The sequence below is a fragment of the Myotis lucifugus genome, unplaced genomic scaffold, assembly GCF_000147115.1.
Source record: "Myotis lucifugus unplaced genomic scaffold, Myoluc2.0 scaffold_12, whole genome shotgun sequence".
In the NCBI taxonomy this organism is placed as follows: domain Eukaryota; kingdom Metazoa; phylum Chordata; class Mammalia; order Chiroptera; family Vespertilionidae; genus Myotis; species Myotis lucifugus.
Genome location: NW_005871060.1, coordinates 7,342,038 through 7,362,875, shown reverse-complemented (window position 1 = coordinate 7,362,875; position 20,838 = coordinate 7,342,038). Strand labels below are relative to the sequence as shown.

The following is a 20,838-nucleotide window of genomic DNA, read 5'->3' as shown; positions in this document are numbered from 1 at the left end:
CCAACCTTTGCAGTTTGCCTAGGACTGAGCGGTTGTCTGGGATGAGGGACTTGCTATAAAACCTGGAAGCCAATGGCAAATGAGGATGAGGTAGTCACCCTGCTCTGGGACCAATTTCAATAATAGACCTTAGTTCCTTCTACTGCTACCGCCGCCCCCCACATGAATGCACTTGAGGCTTGGATTCAGAAATTGAATTCCTATTTGACATTCTAATTTCACTGACTTGATTCATTTAGGTACTTCTAGTCCTGAGTCCCTTGCCACTCATTTACTGTTGGAAAGCCAATTCTTCAGAACCTTCATTTCCTGGAGAGTCTTGAGTCCTGAGACTGAGAGATAGTCCCTAGAGTGGAACCTAGGAATCTGCTTCTCACCAGGTGTCTCTGAACAATCTGTTTTTAAATTTATTTATACATTTCTATTGATTTCAGAGAGGAAGGGAGAGAGAGAGATAGGACATCAGTGATGAGAGAGGATCACTGATTGGCTGCCTCCTGTGCGTGCCCCCTCCCCCTCCCCCCCACCCCCCATGGTGGATTAAGCCTGCAACCCAGCATGTGCCCTGACTGGGAGTTGAACTCTGATCTCCTGGTTCAAAGGTTGATGCTCAACCACTGAGCCACACCAGCTGGGCAACAGTCTGTTTTTAATATCTGATTTCTCATTTCTTGTTTTTCAGGTAAACCTCCATTAGTTGTCTACCTCATTATACAGGGCTTGCTAGATCTCAGATCCTGGTGACTCTGAATCTGGCCTTTACTATTGCTGGGTCTGCATAATCAGTATTCAAAGTATGGGACCAGATTTGTAGGTTAGGGAACTCTAACTTATTGCTCACACAGCAATTTTCTTCTTGGGAATTGACTGAAAATTTTTTAATAAACAGCTATTTAATTTAAATAGAGTAAAATGCACTGATCTGCTGTATTCATTTGTAATTTGGTACATGTAATGTGAGTTTAAATAGTGAACTTTTATCTCATTAGTATTTGAAGTGCTCATGTTGAAAATGTAAAACAATAAGGGAATTGATTTTATTCTGGTTGTCTGTTATACTTCATTTTAAGTGTAAATGGCCTTCCACATTTGCAAGGCCCTGTGGTTGACATCTATGTGGTTGACATCTATGGCCATCACAAGAATTAAAAATTATTCTGTATGAAGATAAATCTGATTATAGTTAAGCTATAACTTGTGGGGTTTCCTTCCAGCCCTGTGGATCTGTGACTTCATATGCTATACACTTAAAATGTGTTGGGCAGCTCATGAATCTGGAGACAGATGCTGCAGTTTGTTCATAAATGTGTTTAGTCTATTGTACTTTAAAACTGTGTTTAAATGTTAATTAGAATTGTGAATCCTTCTTGTGTTAAAATTTTGAGTGTATTATTAAAGAAGTTAAAATGCAAAATAAAAAGTGTTACACTTTGAAGAGTCTTAACCAATGCTTACACCTATGCAACAACTCACACTTCTATCAAGATATAGAATATTATCATCACTCCAGAAATTTTCCTCCTGTCTTCAATATAGTCCTCAACTGTGTAGCTCTCCCAGGCAATCATAGTTCTTATTTCCATCACCATAGAATAGATTTTTCTATTCTAGAATTTCATATAAATGGACTTATACACTAAATAGTCTCTTTTGTCTCATTTTTTTCACTTAGCATTATGTTTTTGAGATTCATCTATTTTGGTACATATCTCAGTAGTTCATTTTAAACATGTACTATACCAAAAGTTTTATTTATAATGGAAGGGAGATCTTGCTTGGAGAACAAGAAATATTCCTGAACATCTTCAGCCCTACAACAGACTACAAACATGCCATTAAATAAATAAACCTGTACACAAAGGATACTAAATACAATTCTGTGCTTTTGAAAATAAGAACTTATATTTATTTATTTAACTTCTTTCAAAAACTCATGATGATAGTACTGATAGAATTTAGGTCAGACTTCTAGATTAAATATAGTTCCATTTGAAAGCAGTTTGCAAAGAATTTGAAATAGTTATAGTTCAAATATGTAATATTATTAACAGAAGTTACCTGCTTTAATATTGGATATCTCAAAACTTAACACTCCATAATAACATATGAGAGAAAAAGTTTTTATTGCTGGTAAAAAGAATTATGTAATCATAGATAATTATAATCTATATATATAAAAGCCTAAGCAACTGGACCACAGGCCAGTAGCTATGATGCACACTGACCACTAGGGGCAGACACTTAATGCAGGAGGTGCCAGACACTGGGCTCACGGCTGGCAATGCGCAGCTGTGGTGATGCGAGCCTCTCCCACGGACACTCCCCCTGCGTGCCCAAGTGGCGGTGGGGCTGGGATGAGTGGGAGCAGTGCAGCACCCAGTCCGGGCTCGGGCTCATCCCCAGCCGCCTGCTGCTTCACCCACTACTTTGTGCTGTGCAAGATCGATGAGGACAACGGGTTGGAGTCCAGTGACCTGTGGGTAAGGCCAGGTTTCGGTGGCACGGAGGTCTACTGATCCCCACAAGCCAGGCCAAGGGACCCCACTGGTGCACGAATCTGTGCACTGGGCCTCTAGTTAACTATAACTGTTTACTGATCACCTACCATGTGTGAGAAGATATGCTAGGTTGCTATAAAAGGGAACTTTCAGGGAAGATAATGAGAAATAAAATGGATTAAGTCACAGTCAAGCTTAAGGTAAGATATTATATATTCATAAAATAAGAGTAATACAACATATATTATAGTAAATACCAAATGAAAAGAAAGAGACACTTTTGTGGGAGTTCACATGGTAGGTGCAACTATACATCAGCACGATGCAAATGCAATGATATCAATAGGTATCTTCTTTTTGTTCTCACTTTTTATTTAAAAAAGTATATTTTTGGAAGTAGAGGCTCTAAAACATATTATATTGGATTGAGACTCACAATTCAAATCATCTTATTAAAGGCTTTAAATAAAGAGTTTTGTTTTTACCCAGTAAGAAATGGGATTTATTTTAAAGAAATGAACTTGCATTAAATGGGATCTGATTTTAGGAAATTAATTTTTCCATATTATGTATAATGGGCTTAAAAGATCATTTTAATCATCCAAGTATTACTGAAATGAGCAGGTTGAGAATTAAAGCCCTAAATTATAAAATCTACCTCAAAATCTATGAACAATTTTGGGATCTATCACTTTTGGTAACTTGTGCCATTAAGAATTAGCACCTAATGGAAGAAAAGGATTGGTTTAAAGCTATTTATACTTGTCATTTTAAAATTTCTGAATAGTATTTTATTATATGCATATACCATAATTTGAGTTATTTCCAGTTTTTATCATTTATAAATAGAGCTAGCACAAGCATTTATGAAAAACTTTTTTTGTGTGGACATATGTTTCTATTCTCTTGGGTGACTATGAATAGAACTGTTGAGTCAATCTGCGGGTGTATTGTTTACCATTAAAAAACACACATTGCCAAACCATTTTCTAAAGTAGTTTTACCAGTTTTTACTCCCATCATTAACGTAGAAGAGTTCTGGTTTCTCCACATCCTATCCAAAAGTTAGTATTGTTAGTCTTTTTAATTTTAACCATTTTTTTGTGGGTGTGAAATGACATTTATTACAGTTTTAATTTGCATTTCTCTGATGAGCAATGATGTTGAATATTTTTTAATATACCCATTGATCATTTATCAATCTTCCTTTGTCAAGTGCCTACTCAAGACTTTTGCCCATTAAACAAAATTGTTTGTTTTTAACACTGAGTTGTAGGATATTTTGATATCATCCAGAATTTGTGTATATAAAGAGTATTTTCAGATATGTTTATCAAGAGTATTTTCTTGTAGTCCATGTCTTGTTTATTCATTTTCTTAATGATGACTTTGGATAAGTAGAAGCTTTTAGTTTTGATTTAGCCCTTCCCCTCCCCACAATTATGATGAGTACTTTGTGTTCTAAGAAATCTTTGCCTACTCCAAGATCAGAAAGCTCTTCTTTCTTCTAAAAGACACATTTTACACTAATAGTTTTATAGATTTTAGCTTTTCTATTTCAGAGTATAATTTATCCTGAATTAATATTTATGTTTGTAATGTGAGATAAGAGTTGAAGTTCACAGTTTCCTCCTTGATATCTAGTTATTGAGAACTTACCTTTGATACCCAAACTCGGAATACAATAACTGAAAAGTCTGAATGCCAATTACATTGTACTATGAAGTCGTTTAGCTAATCACTACATATTTTTGCTTGAGACATAGTCATCTTGTAGGTAAGCTAATTGCTAAGACGAAAAATTAACAATCAACTGATTTTTGTTGAATATTAGAGTAAGCGAGATCCAAAAATTTGTCCAATGGACTAAAAAGACAGAAAATTCATGCAAAACTTTATTTTTTCCAGATTCCCTCCTGAATAAAACAACAGCAGCAGCAACAACAACCACAAAAGCTGGTCTCCTGCAGTTTCCTGATGTGTTCCAGTGTCTCAGATCCTTGCCTCATTTATATCTGTTGCATGTTATATCTTTTCTGTTAACATGCAGAAGAAGCTCCATATTCATGTAAGTATACTAGTTCCAAAACATACTGTAGAATCATATAAAACTCAGCACTACTTGGTTGTAATAGATAGAAACCCTCCTCAAAGTTGTTTAAGCAAAAAAGAGTTTGGTTAGATTCAGTAACTTGAGAAGTCCAAGTGCTGAAGCTGGTGAGGCCAAATATACATTGAAATTTTTCCTTGTGTAAAAAGATATTTTTAAAATGTAAAAATTTGGTAAATTTTTTTTAGTAGTGTAAGTAGTCAACTGCTCTCATTCTCTAAAAACCTACTATTTGTAGATGTGAAAAACTGGAGACTTAAAAATATGCTCTAAGTCAAAAGCAGGGAAAATTTCTTAAATAAAATGGATATATTTGCCCTAAATAGTAATAATGCAATTTGTATCAGTTTTCCAGAGAATTATCTGCCATTAAAAAAAAAAAAGAAAAGAATCCTGATTTTTAACTCAAATTATCTGTATTTTGTTTCCACACTCAAATTGCAGTCTAAGAATCAGTTTGTTGAGTTTGATTTAGTGAATATTTATTTAGGATTTTTTATTAAAAACAAGGGAAACAGAAAAGGAACAGCGCTGTGCAAATGACCTCTGGGTCCGGGCAGGACTTAAATGCTCACATCCCCTCAGAGGATATTATCACCCTTGTTTGCGTTGACGGTTACAGATACTATGTCTCTCTTTGTGCTGTTTGCAAAAAAGCTGAGCTAGTTGGACTGTATTTCCAGTGGTGTGCTGGACTGCGGGCATTTGTTCCTCAGCGGGCTGTGTGCAGGGCCAGGGCTGCATGGAGCCGATTGTTTCTCGGGACTGTGCAGACCCGCTGCCTGATGTCCTCGCTGCTGACAGTGGTTGCCAACAAACCCTATTCCTTTCCATTTTGCCTGGTCGTCATTTCGCTGGAAAACAAGGTAGCTGTAGCCGCACAGAGACTTTTTCCTCCTTCCCTTTCCCCCTCTCCCCCCTCCCTAGCCCTCTCTGGGCTTTGACGTCACGTGTGCTCCTTTCAGTTGCCATAGCAACCCCATTCCCCAAGCCCTCTGTCGGTCTCCTCTGGTAGGTTCCACAATGGTACAGGCAGCATCACGCTGCACAATGGTTTCCAGGCAGTGAAAGAGGGTGATTCAGCAAGCCACTCTTCTCCTTCTCCTTCTTTTAAAAAAACCTTCCCTTGTCTTTTTATTTTTTTCATGGGGGCTGGGGGGCGCTTGTTACATGCTTACCTTTTGCTTTTCTTTTTTCATTTTTACAAATTTCCTTTTTTTCTCCTCACCCCTCAATTCCCAGGGGCTTGAGTGACTTTAAGATTGGGTTTTCTTGGACATCACCTGTCCATCTTTAATTTTAAACATTTTCCCCGCCTCCAAAGAACCTGTTCCTTATCACAGTTTGGAATGTGGTTAATGAAAAACAAGTAGGGAGGATTTGGGGGGCGAACTGCTGGATGAGGATCGGAGTTCTGAAGCACGGAATGGTAGGTAGCTCTTTGCTCCTTCTGGGTTCTAACGTGTGTTTTGGAGGGTGTGGTGATGTCTGGTAATTGCTCCTGGTGGGGTGGGAGAACCAGGGTGGGAGAGGAGGCAGGTGCGGTGGAAGCAGGTTAATGAAGTGAACTACCTCTGAGGCCGGAACCGCCAGCCTCTCCTGCTGTGCGGAGCATCTCTCCCCAGACTTGGGCGTGTTGGAACATTTCTGTTTGGAGTGAGGGTGGGCAGAGGGTGGAGGGAGCTTTCTTCTTGTGACCAGGGGTTTTTAGATCAGTGCAGAGCTACAGAAAGGAAGAGAAAAGCAGGAGAGAGAGAGAGAGAGAGAGAGAGAGAGAGAGAGAGAGAGAGAGAGAGAGATATGCTTATTGGAAGTGCTGACCTCAGTCCCATATCCAAGAAATGCTACGAGTTCCCTAAAACATTAAAAATCATATCTTTCAGTATGCACTTACATTTACTTCCTGAGAGGTGTGACTTAAATATTTTGGGACATATTTACATATTTTAGTTGAGAATGGTATGTATATATTTTAGTTGCAAAACTAATGGCATTACTCTTGCAGAAACACTCTAGGCTAAATTTGGGCTGGGGAGAGGACACAGAACAGGGGTCAGGTGAAACATTGGCACTGCAGTCCTATAGGTAAGGGGTCCCTTTAAGAAAGTGATCTCCTAGTCACAGCAGGCAGCATTTTTTTTTTAATGGCATGGTTCCCAGGTTTTCTGTGCTGGGATACTGTGTCCCCTGGAAATGTCAGAGCTCTTTGGGGGAGAAAAAAGGTCTATGATCAGAAATGAGCATGGCAATATATCAGAACTTAGGTATTTGTGCCTGCAGCAAAATAAATGGGATTTATTAGAAAATCTTCAAGTAAATCAAGGTTAGAGATATCTCAAGAAAATTATATATATACATATTTATCCCCCCCGCCCCCTACATTTAAATGTAGAGACTGAGTCTCTGCTTGAACCCTCTTCAAGGCATAACTTCCTGGGATACTGCAATTTAGCCACAGAAGAATGGCTTATCCCGAGGCAGTGAGCTCTGAAGCAATCACAAGGTTGTTTACGCGCCTGCCTTGCTGCAGAACCGGACAGTGGACAGCAGCCCTGCCTGCTGCTGGTCTGTTGACGGTAACTTTTATGAACGAACTGGAAAGAGGCAGGCTAAGTCATGTGGGAGAGGCCACAGTTCAGATGGAAGGAAAATGGGTATCAGTGCGTCAGGCATTCTAGCCCAAAGGTCCGGATTCTCCCTCTATCCCTAGACTGCTAGTTGTCGCACCCTGGGAGACCTCATAGAATGCTGATCAACGTGTTTAAAATGGTTGCAGGCATGACCATTTGTCTCAGAGGGGGTCAGTAAAATTTGTGCCTTTCGTGAGCATGTATGTCATAAGCATAGATAGAGATGCTCATGAATGAGCTCGCAAGCTTCTGACTCCACTCTGGAACCCTGGGATTTTAGGGGTCCGGCAGTTTGGCCGCAGCAGTATTGCTGCCTCTGGTATGTATTGGCTTCCCTACCTTGATCTCTCTCTCTTGTAATTGACAGGAAGTACTGGATTAGTTTATTTTACCACCTAGAGCAAATTGGATTTTCTCGCCCCCACAACGGAACTAGAAAATCAGATGACAAAGGTGATATGACCTCAGATATTAGACTCTTCAGGCTTCCTCATCTGCACATTACTTCCTCCCGTTGTTGCAAAGTGTCTTTAATTTGATGGGCTCCTGTTGTTAGAAAATCCTCGCAGTTTTGGTAAAAAGATTCTTGATGATGAGGCAGTAAGAAATTATACACGGAGTGGAAGAATCAGCTGCCTCCAGCTTCCTGCCTGCTTGCCCCAGAACAGCATCTGGCGTTGGGAGGAGTGCGTCTGCGGTGCTGGAGGGGGATGTTTCTGAACAGATCCCAGAGGGGCTGAGTGTGTTTTTGCTGTCATTGTCTGGTATGTCTGCAGTTGTTAGGATTTAATAGTTTCGTAGTGCGTGGCCAATATTTCTCAAGGTTAGAATGAACTGCAAATTGATTGTGGGTGCTATAAAATACATGTACTAGTATATTTTTCGATGCCAGGAAAATTCGTAGGGTTTTTCTTGTTAGTATATCCTATAGGAAAATCATAAGCAAAGGAATCTGCCTCACCTACGTAGTGTGAAAAAGCCTCCCATGTTTAAGGGAAGGCCTCCTATAATTAAAGGTTATTTTTTTTTAAGTTTTATTGTGGCTTTATGTAAATGAGCCAATTTCTTTGGCTGTAATCGTATTGGAAAAGTATTTTAAGACTGATGATAAAAGGCAAAGACTAATTGGGTGTTTTCTGGCTTATTAAACATGGGGGCAGATGCTCGCCTTCGCTGCTCTAGTTCTGGCTTCAGGTCACATTTGTAGCTAAAAGACTTTGCATGGAATTGGTGTGTTCACGTCAAGCGATTGCTTAGTTGCTTACGAGAATAAGGGACTCAAAGCAAGAGAGACTTTCTCCAATTTAAATAATAGAAAACAAATTGACATTAAATTTTTTTTCCATTGCCCCTACTGTTTCCTCTCCAGTCTCTTTTAAGCTTTGGTTGGACATTGCCAAACTTAACGCAAAAACAGGCACACTGTCCAGCCATGGCCCGAAAGTGGTACAACGCTGTATGTGCTGCGGTCTCAGGGCTTCCTCCCTGGCCCCCAGGGATTCTTACACCTTCTGAGGACCAAGGGCTTGTGGAGAAAGTTGGGCCTAGAGACTCCTGAGGGAGATACTTCTTGGTAAAGAACATCTGTTCTCTCTTATATTAGATACCTCTGCTATGAGAGAGAACATTTGTTTCTTCTTATATTAGATATATTTATTCCATTACGTAAATCTGAGATGAGACACTGTTGCTGATTCAGTTAAAAGATCAGGCTGCATATTGATTGTTTGAAAGAGAAAATATAACTTAGAATTGGAGCTTGGATTTCCAGAAATTCAACCTCTCTGCTCATGTCCCCATCACCAAGTTGTAGGGTTTCGAATAAAGATTTTTCAGCTTGACTACATGGTGTCTTCATGAGAAAAATCCGGGCCCAGAGGGGAAGTGAAGGATCTGCATGCTGTGTGTTTTAGGCACGAATTCTCCCCCTCCTCCCACCTTCATTTAATGGAGGGGAGCTTTATTGCTTATTGTGAGACCTCAGGGGATATTGAAAATCTTTAAATTAGAAAGAGACATTTCTGGCTTGAAAACTGGACCTCAAATTTATACTTATTTTTGGTAAAGGCTTTTTGTTGTTGTTGTTGATTTGCTATTTTGGATTCCTAACAAGCCACCGTGACCTTTCTTACTGTTCTTATCCCTGGTGACTATGAGATGGAAAACCTAGAGGCTCCTGGGAATGGAAATTAGAGTTTTGAATGGAAAATAAATGACTGAAGGTTCCTTAGAAGCAGTTCCTAACCCCCAGTTGCTCTAAAAGCTGATATGGTGTGCAGGTGTGAAGCGAAGTTCCCCTACAGGGCAATCAGTCATTTGCAGAGTGACCTGCACAGTAATGAACCGGATTTTTGCTACAATGTCTCTCTCTCTCTCTCTCTCTCTCTCTCTCTCTCTCTCTCGGAAAGCAGGGAGAAAACAACCCAGCAGTGACAGAAAAGTACTAAAAACTGCCTCCTGGTTTTCAGATGTTAACCAGCCTGGGTGCTCCATGTGCTCCCTGACAATGAGTTTCTTAAAGTCATGATACCTCTCAGACATTGGAGATAGCATTTGAAAGCATTGGTAGTGAAGGAAAGCGCATAGTTTGTTTATTTGGTCATGTGCACTCAGTGTCTATGCTACCTCTGTCATAGCACGTATCACACAACACAGAGATTACCTCTCCTTATGTTTTCTGTATTCCCACTAAACTATAATCTCTGCCAGGGACTGACTGCATCTGTTTGGCACATAGTAGGGCCACATTAATATTTCTTGAATGAATGTCTCTGAAGTACAGAGTTCTCTGTTAAGGGCTATGGGTAGCAGAGTTTGGGAACCTGTAACATAGTTTCTGACACTTAGGAGCTTATAGTCATTTTTGGAGATGAGGTTAAATAACAAAGGTGGTATATAATTGTATATTAATGATTTAACAATAAATGTAATAGGAATGCAGAGGAGAAAGAAATTCACCCCCTCTGAATTGGTGGTAGGTGACCCTGGGGCCACATAGGGATGGCCTGGGGGGAGGAATTCCTAGGAGCAGTTACTGTAAGCCTCTGGCCAAGAAAGGGATTCTTTTTTTTTTTTTTTTTTTTTTTTTTTTAAAAATATATTTTTATTGATTTTTTACAGAGAGGAAGGGAGAGAAATAGAGAGTTAGAAACATCGATGAGAGAGAACCATCGATCAGCTGCCTCCTGCACAGCTCCCACTGGGGATGTGCCCGCAACCCAAGTACATGCCCTTGACCGGAATCGAACCCGGGACCCTTCAGTCCGCAGGCCCACGCTCTATCCACTGAGCCAAACCGGTTCTGGCAAGAAAGGGATTCTTATTTGGGGCAGAGAGGAGGTTGGTTTGGGTGTGGTGACCATACTTCCCAAACTAGAAAGCAAAACTTACGTTCGATGATGGGGTAGAACATTGGAAACGGGCACAGTCCCGGAGAATCTGGTCTGATATAATGTCGAAAAATAATAGTAACAGATTGAAGTTACAAATCTACTTTTGTAGATAGATCAGAGTATGGAAAAATTACTTACAGGTCTCTTTCCAACTCCAGACCAACTTTAGTTTTATTTTATTTCATATACTTCAGTGGTTTTCAAACTTCTCTCAGTCAGTCCTTTTATTGGTAACTATGCAATCCATAGTTCCAATGAAGTCTTACATGAAAAGCAGAATATGCAAACATGTAACAGTGGAGCTGCCTCAGTTGAAGCTTAGTAGGATGCCTTGTGTCAGAAAACCAAATCATATCACAAAACCAAATATCAGTCCTGGCTGGTGTGGCTAAGTTGGTTGGGCAGCATCCTGTGCACCAAAAGGTTGCCAGTTCAGTTGGGGTCAGGGCATGTGCCTGGGCTGCAGGCTTGCTCCTGGTAGGAGGCACGCAAGAGACGAGCCAATCAATGATCATGATCCACTATCACATCAATGTTTCTCTTTCTTTCTCCCCTTCCCTCTCTAAAAAATAAATCAATAAAAAAATCTTAAAAATAAACACAAATATTATATCATCCAAAGTAGCAATACTGATTGGGCTCACGTTCAGATTATAAAATATCCAGCTACTCTGGTGTGGGTAAAACCAAAGTTCTTGTGCTTGTGATAATTTTTCAGAGTGAACTACCTCAAGATGTTTTATTCCTCGCCCGTGTCACCCATCACCAATTGTCCTTCGCAGTCGTTTGGTTTTCTCAGTGCAGGTGAAATAACCATTTAAATGTTAAAATCAAATGTGTCTATGTTTTTGCTTTGATTTTAGGCTAGTATGAGAAATACCAAGGGCAGGATCATCTCAGATCTTCGTTATGGCAACTCATGCAAGAAGCTGTTGAATTAGATTTATTTCCTATAGATGAGAAACCAAACAAGCAGTGGTGAGTTACAAATTTGAAAACATTCCTTAGCAGGAAATGTTTAAATATCTACAAAACCAGTTTAAATATTGCATATGATTTAGCGTATGGATCTGAAGAAATACTGCTCTGAATAATGTCACTAAGTGAACATTGGTTGGATAGGATGTTTAACTGATGGTGCGGTGCTATTAATACCACAGATAGCAGCATGAGGTCTTGGGGTGCGTGGGTTCATTGTATAACACGATGATGCTGCCACCCTGGATGCTGTCAGCCTATGTAAAATGGATGCAATGAACAATCCCATGTGGCTGAGTAACAGTTGGGTAACTGTACTTTTCAGTGGTTTTATTATTTGTAACATAATTCTGTATTTACCAATTCATCCTTTCTAGTAGAAGAATTGGTTCTGAGCTAAATTATAATGCTCCATTCCTTTCATATATATATTCCTATTTCCTATACATATTCACATATATGCACATTCCTATATAAATAGATAGTAGTATATAGGTATATATATTAACAGAACACTTAGATTAGTGGTTCTCAACCTTCCTAATGCCACGACCCTTTAATACAGTTCCTCATGTTGTGGTGACCCCCAACCATAAAATTATTTTCGTTGCTACTTCATAACTGTAATGTTGCTACTGTTATGAATCGTAATGTAAATATCTGATATGAAGGATGTATTTAGGCGACCCCTGTGAATGGGTCATTCAGCTCCCAAAGGGGTCGTGACCCACAGGTTGAGAACCGCTGATTTAGATCTTTAGAAATAAGGGAAGAGAAATCACATAGCAGTTTTATAAAGCTCAATTTATGACATTTTAGCCTAAAAATCAATTTGCTTGATAAAACAATATTAAAAAAGATCCAGTTGCCTTGCTAATTGGAATAATTTTTAAAAATATTATAAAAGTAGCATACATAGGCAAAATATATATTTTAATCGAATACTTGATGTTTCATAGTTACCAAAGTCAATAATCAATAGACTCCAGCAGTGATGAACTAGTTATCTGTCAAATTACATCTCTGGGAAATACAATATGACAGCGGTGCTTGTAAGACTCTAAAAGAAGCTGTTTTGAGCTAGTGATCAATAGCTTTCTTTCATTTGCTTAGCGGCTTCTATAACTCCGGGTAGATAGGCTACCCTGTGAGTTAATGTATAACCTATGACTGCAGAAGACTGATGAAATTAACCCTATGCTTATTTCACATCATGATTTTCATTACAGTCTGCTTACAGTTATATTGAAGAAGCAGATGTAACAGTCATCACTATTCTGTGCTTAATCAACATGTATTAAATTGCCAATACTCAACCATTTTCAAACTAAAAGAAGGGCAATTTTATATGGCTGAACTTAATATTATTTTGAGTTATGTATCATTCTAAGTAATGTAGAAAACATACTGCCCCACTGTAAATGTTTATTGAGCACCGTTTATTGAGAATCTGTGATGTCTCAGATTTATTGAGAATCAGCTCTTGGGATAGATGAAAGAGACATTGCCTGCCTTAAAGGAGCTCTCAAATGTGTAGTTTTTATATGGTGCTGTGACACTGGCAGGCATGGGGGCCAAAGGACGTGCAGCAGAGGAGAGTATGCAAGGAAGGCTTACTGGAGGGGATGATGTTTTGGCTGATTACTAAGGACAGTAAGAGGTTAGCCAGGGGAAGGGGAGCAGTGGGAACATTTTTTGATGGTCCACAGGCTTGAGAGAGGGTACGTTTTTGTGGGGGGTGGGGTGGGGGGGACTAGGTGTCATTTTGCTGGGGCATAAATGGGAGTAGTGGAGATGAAGAGGAATACAGGAGATACATAATAAAGGATCTCTTAGAATAAAGCTAAGGAGTTTGGATTTTATTCCAAAATGAAGAACTTTTAAAAGATTTTAAGGAGGAAATTAACATGACCACATTTATTTTTTTAATTGTGAAAGATGTCATGCACATAGAAGAATGTGTGAAAAATACAATTTGAGGAATAATTATAAAGCAAATGTTGTATAACTGTTATTCACATTAAGAAATAGACTCCCGGGAAGTCTCTGTGTGCTCCTTTAAGATCACGTGCTTTTCCTTCCACTACAAGTAACCCCTAACCGCCACCCTGCCTTTTGTCACACTTGTTCCCTTACTGTCCTTTGAAGATTTTCCAACTTGTAATCATATAATAAATATTCTTAGTCACCTGACTTTGCTAAACATTGTACAATTCTTCTTCCATGTTGATGCATGTAGTTTATTCATGAAAATTGTTGTATAATATTCTGTATCATGCATATAGCAAATTTAATTTTCCATTCTACTGTTGATAGACATTTGGATTGTGTCAATATTACTTATACTGGCATATATATATATATATATATATATATATATATATAATCTGATTTATATATATTTATTTAATAAATGTGTTTATAATAAACTTAATAAGTATATATAATACTTTTTATACATATATATATTATTGCTCATAGATTCTAGTACTCATATATAAGAGCTTCTATAGGATACATAGCAAGTGAATGAACTAAATTTTGGGGTATGTGCACATTCATTTCTTCTAAATAATGCTAAAGTATTTTCCCCAGTCGGTGAGATCAGCAATGTATGAGAAGCTCTATGTCCTCATCAACACTGAAATTTTGCTAATCAGGTGGATACATAATTGCACTTATGGAAGTTTTAATTTGCACTTTGCTGATTACTAATGAAGAAGATCTTTTCGTTTTTTATTGGCCATTTGCTTTTCCTCTTTTGTGAAGTGTCTGCTTAAGTTTGTGAGATTTGTGTTTCAGAATAGTAACTAGATTTGGGTTCTTACTGTGTAGTAGGCACTGTGTTAAGCACTTTACAAACATTTCATCTTCATATCATTTTTATGATTCACAGATAAGGAAACACAGATTTAAAGAGGTTAAATAACTTGCTAGCAGCCACACAGCCAAGAAGTAGTGGACTTAGCATTTAAGCCCAGGTGATTCTGACTCCTGAGTTCTTCAATTTCTCAGTGTCTAGAAAGTGATTAGATTGGTACCAGAGAGAACACTTAAGGTGCTATTGCAGAAATCCAGTTAAAAAGGAATAACGGTATAAATCAAAGGATCACTTTAGGACATATGTACAAAGCAACCAGACTTAGTAATGAATGTCGAGGGTGAAGAAGTGGAAGGGTTTTTTTTTTTTTAAATCTCAAGTTTTAATACCTGTTGGCTAGGTGGATTCAATTTAGTCATACAATGTACATTTACATTCCAGGTATTGTGATAAGTTTTAAGAATACACTCTATGCCGTAACCGGTTTGGCTCAGTGTATAGAGCGTCGGCCTGTGGACTGAAATGTCCCAGGTTCGATTCCGGTCAAGGGCATGTACCTTGGTTGCGGGCACATCCCCAGTAGGAGGTGTGCAGGAGGCAGCTGATCGATGTTTCTCTCTCATCGATGTTTCTAACTCTCTATCTCTCTCCCTTCCTCTCTGTAAAAAATCAATAACAAAAAAAAGAATACACTCTATGATTCCATGATTTAATAAGGGATGAGTTTATTTCATGGGATCATAAAGCTTAGCATTTAAAGAGACCACAATGTTTATTTGGGTCAACTCTTCACTGTTTTAAAACATGGAATCTGGTGCAAAAAGAGGTTAAGTGGCTTATTCAAGATCACATGCTACTAAATTTCAGATTAAGAATAGACACCAGGCCTGAACAGAATGCCAAGGAAGTACAACCTGCAGAACTTTTAAATTAATACGTAAAAATATAATCAACCTACTTTATCTCCTAAACATTTTTCAAGTCAGTTCCCTTTGAGTAAATCTGTTGTTACTGCCATAAGTTAGGCGCTTATCATCATTGTTAGCAGGTTTATTTAGATAGCCTAGCAAGTTATCTTCTTGCCCATGACTCTACCAATGAAGTCACCAGATCTGATTTGCAGTTGTTACCAGGTAACCTTCTTGCTCATTTTGATATGCTTGATTGCCTATGAAATAAATTCCCTTCCCCTTAAAATATACCATATTCCCATTCACCCCAATTTAGGAACTGTTCTCTCCCATTGCCTGGGACACCAATGTGCTTTATTACAGACACTCAGGGTTTATTACCTCTGTGCTTTACTTCACGCTGTCTATTCTGCCTGTATTCACCCCACCCGTCCTTTACTAACAGTCATTAGTCATCCGTTAAGACCTTTGTAGTCTAAGAATGGCCTGGGGACTGACAACATGGGCATCATCTGAGAGCTCAATAGATCCCACCCAGATCTACTGACTCAGAATCTTTCAGACAAGATCCTTGGATGATTTAAGGTTTGAGAGGTACTGCTTAGACTCACTTTAGACTTCATCAGGTGTTATCTTCCCTTAGAAACCTTTCCTGACTCCTACCATTAGTCACTCATTTCTTCCTGGTGTTCTCACAGTAGCCTATGCACCGTAGACACTGTGTTACCACACATTTTACTGTTTATGGGTCTGTCTCTCCACCTTAGCCTGGGAGTAATTTGAGTCAGATATAATTATCTTAGACTTCCATGCCTAGTACAGTGCATAAATGTTTATTGAATAATTGATGAAAGAAAGGGGAGAGCAAGAGATAGATATATAGAATGATAGAGCAGAGGCAGGAGAAGAAAATTATGAGAATAAAATACAGCCAAAGGGACTTTTCAGGGAAATAACTAGACTATAAAAAAAGGCGTCAAAGATTGCACCTCTGGATACAATTTGGAAAGCAGCTGACAGAGGGTCTGCAATCTTATTTAAATAGATTGGCTGATAAATGTGAATACTATTTGCCAAATCTTTCAGAATCCAAATATGATGAATAAGAGACTGTTCAGAAACTTGTCATGTAAGGCTGCTCTGTCTTGCTTCTTTGTGGTTGCAAGTTACCAAGATAGGAAACTAAATTCTTAGGATTAGTAAAATGAATATAAGTAGCTCTCATATTGTATAAAAATTTAAAGGCCTTTCACTGACTGGCAGAACTTCAGGCAATATTTCCCAGGAAGATGGAGGTGGGACTGTCACTGTTTGAGAGATTCCAAGTAATTTGATGTCAGATAAGGAAAGTAATAATGTTTTCCTTTAGAAGTTGGTGTTTTATTGGGGCGTATGTAAAGAGTGAGTCAGCATAAATTTTAGCATATCTCAGATTCTTCATAAAGAAATCTGTATTCCAATAACCAATATCAGAGGAACTATTATTAAAATAGAAGTATGAGATATTTATTATTTTTTTGTTGTTGTTAATCTTCACCCGAGGATATATTTTCCATTGATTTCTAGAGAGAGAAGGGAGGAGGAGAAACCAAGAGAGAGAAACATGGGTGTGAGAGAGACACATTGATTGGTTGCCTCCCACACGTGCCCTGACCGGGGTTGGGGATTGAGCCTCCAACCAAGGCATGTACCCTTGACCAGGAATTGAACCTGTGACCCTTCAGTCTGTGAGCCAATGCTCTAACTACCGAGTCAAACTGGCTAGGACAGAAGTGTGAGATCTTAATGAAAATTTGGTTAGCATAAGAACCCTTTTCAGATTAGGGTTTATTGGAAAATATAGTCTGCAGTTTAGCAGCAATCATTACATGTGATAATCTATTATATATAGTGTAGATACCAGAAGTTATATATGCCAGGTGTTTCAAAGTTGTTGTTGTTTTTTTCTCTATCAACTGTGGTTTTTATTCAACTGACAAGCACTGTTCTATAGCTGCACTTGTGGAACATCACATGGCAAAAACGGGAGTTTTTTTCTCTAAACTTTTTTTTCTTTTTTAAAACCTTATTAAAAATGAGGTTGGTCCTAAAAATATAGAAATAAATAAATTTAAATTCACAAAAAACTGTACATTATCAAAAAGTCACTAAAACACTACATTTTTAAAAAAATATATCTTATTGATTTTTTACAGAGAGGAAGGGAGAGAGATAGAGTCAGAAACATCAATGAGAGAGAAACATCAATCAGGTGCCTCCTGCACACTCCCCACTGGGGATGTGCCCGCAACCAAGGTACATGCCCTTGACTGGAATCGAACCTGGGACCTTTCAGTCTGCAGGCCGACGCTCTATCCACTGAGCCAAACCGGTTAGGGCTAAAACACTACATTTGGTCATATAAAAAGTCAAGTCCCTTTTGATGTAAAAGGAACGTGGAAACTTGGTGTTGATGGTGTGGTTTCTTCCTATTAGCAGACTGATAGGGGGAGGAGAGACAAAGGAGTAGGGAGTGAGTTTTTTTTTTTTTTAACCTGCCTTCCCTACCAAATACTCTTATTTATCAAGAGATAATCCACCTAGCTCCAGGGGCAGTGAAGAGGAGGAAAGAAAAGTGAGAAATGTCCCCTTTGATCATGCCCTACCCCACCCCCCTCTCAGCCCCTCACTTCAAACTGAGGCTAGGACTCCACCCCACCTTAGAGTGCCTGTTCCCTAGGGAAAGAGATGGAGCTGAGAGAGGAACACAAAATAGGAACAATTGAGATTCAAAGTTTTCTTTTGACTTGTACTTTTGGAAGGGCTAGGCCAGTGGTTGGCAAACCACTTGAGAGCCACATGCGGCTCTTTGGCCCCCTGAGTGTGGCTCTTCCTAAGCCTTAGGAGTACCCTAACTAAGTTAATAACAATGTACCTACCTATATAGTTTAAGTTTAAAAAATTTGGCTCTCAAAAGAAATTTCAATCGTTGTACTGTTGATATTTGGCTCTGTTGACTAATGAGTTTGCCGACCATTGGTCTAGGCGGTTTATTAGTGCTTTAAATCCTGAAGGCTCATTTTCAAGCTTCTTTAAATTTGCGAGTGGATAACATTGATAGTATTGTCTTTAGAAAGTAATTTATAAATCTTAAGAATCAACACAATTGCTATTTAGTTCATTAAGATTTAAAAAACTTGCACTGCCCCCTAACACCCGCCCCCCCCCCCAAAAAAAAAGATTGAATAAAATATTAGGCAAAAAGTATGTGAAGTAGTGGGAGGGAATGTATTAAGTTTAGCTCTTTTAAAAAAAAATCTTTTATGAGTTTCAGCCAAATATATTTTGTCAAGTATCTGTTGACTATTGTCTTGCTAACCAGGGTTCAGGTCAGCAGTGCGGAACATCACAGGCAATCAAACCTAATGTGTTGAACTTCTTTTCTAGTCTTGGTCTTGAGTAAAGATGTCTGACTCTGTGTTATAATTTAAGGAGCCAAAATACCCTCTGGTTCGCAACCCTCCACTTCTGAACCTGATATAATGTGTGAAACCCCTAGTTACTCATTTGGTTGAAGATTGTACCTGTTAAAACTGAAATGTTATGAGGTAAATTTGTTGGCTAGTTAATCTGATAAACTAACTTGAGTTAAGGTGTAAATTGGTGATAATGGATTTTGAATCATGGATAATATCTACCCTTGGATAAATGTCTTAATGCATTAACAAAGGAGGCTAAAAGAATAGATTACATAGGAAAGATTTTTATATGGGGAGGGAATCAAGATAAGTCCTAAAGATAATGCGGTGTTAGGGGTTTATCAGATTATTTTAAAATTTTCATTGTACAGTCTCCGGAAAAGGAAGAAACCTTGATGTGAGACCATTATCCATATGGGATATCACTCATGCATAGGAGACCAAATTGACTGTATCTATTTCCCAAATGTGTAATTTCTTTTTCTGAAAATTGTCTTCTGCTACTGAAAGATTACTGTTCACAAATGTTTGTTCATTGATTTATTTATGAGAATAATCTTTTAAATTCGCCCTTAAAAATCATGGTTTCTAAGCTGTGCTGGGATTTACCAACATACTAGGTGAAACTATTGGCATCTTGATCACTTTAGATGTTATCAATGCAACACATTTGCATAAAGGTTAACAGATATTTTCAATAGGCAGATTATTGTGGTAGAATCTCTGAAAAATGAAGAAGACACAATTCTCACTTTCTCCTTCCCTCCCTTTTTATGTTCTTTCCTCCCCTCCTTCCTTCCCCCTCCTCCCTCCTTTCCTTTCCTGAAATATTTACTGGCTGCCCAAACTGTGTGAGGTGCTGCAGCAACAAAGATAAATTCTAGTTAGTCTGCTCTTAAGCAACTCATTATCAGACTAGGGGCCTTCGGGTGGGAAGGGAAGAGGGAAAAACTTTTAAATGAGTGAAAAGACATCGAGTTCAGGGAACATTGCAATGATTAATGACTCAACTATCACCCAGGCATTCTCACTTGGGTTTCCACAGAAAGACATGAGTCCCGGTGTTCTAAGGCAGCAAGCAATTCTCAGACTTGTGGTTTCACAAACCCTTTTCATTCTTGAAAATTATTGAGGAACCCAAAGAGCTTTTGTTTATGTGGGTTCTATCCATTGGTATTTACCGTATTTAGAAATTAAGATATAAATTTAAAGTATTTGTGTAATTCATCTAAGAATTAACAACAGAAAACACATTACATGTTAACACAAAATAACATGTCTTTTAACGAAAACTGCTCTTTGCAAAATAATTTAGCTACAAAGCGGCATTGTTTTACATTTTTGCAAATCTGTTTAATGACTGATTTAATAGAAGACAGCTGAATTCTCTTATCTACTTATGCTTTCAATCTGGTGTTATGTCACACCTCATGCAGCCTCTGGTAGACACTACACTACATTTGAGAGAAAAGGAGAATGAAAACAGCAAACCATGCATTAATATTATTTGGAATTCGTTTTGACATCAGGGACCCTCCCTGAAAGGGTCTTCAGGGGGTCTGTGTACTATACTTGAGAACCACTTCTAAAAAGCGTCTGTTGTGTGTAATGAATTCATATCTGTTTTATGTATCTAGAATGGTACTGCTTGTGCACCATTCTTGGAAAGTTGGAAAAAATTGTGTGTTTCATCATTCAGAGAAGGAGCTCTAGAGGTGAAAGGCTGCAAGACTGTCACCTCCATGAAGGCAGAGATCTACGTCTCATTAGATATCTCAGGGCCGGACACATAGTTGACTCTGTGACGCTCAGTGATAGACATTCTAATGTGACAGACATACTTTTAAAAGTCACAATAGTTCTAGATAGAATAAGAAAAATAAAGGCCAATGTGTGCTGTAGAGTCAAAGGGAGCAGCCATTTTCAACTGAAGTATTAGAAGAGATTCATGAGAGAGATGGCATTGGCGTGGAATTGTGAAGATAATGTCGATAGTGTGGGAGTTATAAAGGTTACTTCTAGAAAGGGAACAGAATGAGC

The 20,838-nt window shown here is 38.5% G+C and overlaps 1 protein-coding gene across 4 annotated transcripts in view; it reads left to right on the top strand.

Annotated features, from left to right (window-relative positions):
- The first annotated feature begins 4,495 nt into the window (after positions 1-4,495).
- The window catches only part of MAPK10 (mitogen-activated protein kinase 10), a 273,125-nt gene continuing 256,782 nt past the window's right edge, over positions 4,496-20,838 (top strand). Inside the window, exons 1-2 of one of the 4 annotated variants that reach the window (XM_023750290.1) lie at positions 4,496-4,566; positions 11,494-11,608. The gene's annotated coding sequence lies outside the window, so the exon portion shown is untranslated. Of the gene's footprint in view, positions 4,567-5,618; positions 6,038-6,771; positions 7,558-11,493; positions 11,609-20,838 lie in introns of those variants that run through there. The other 3 variants (XM_006084581.3, XM_006084583.3, XM_014452044.2) reach the window with 3 other exon arrangements.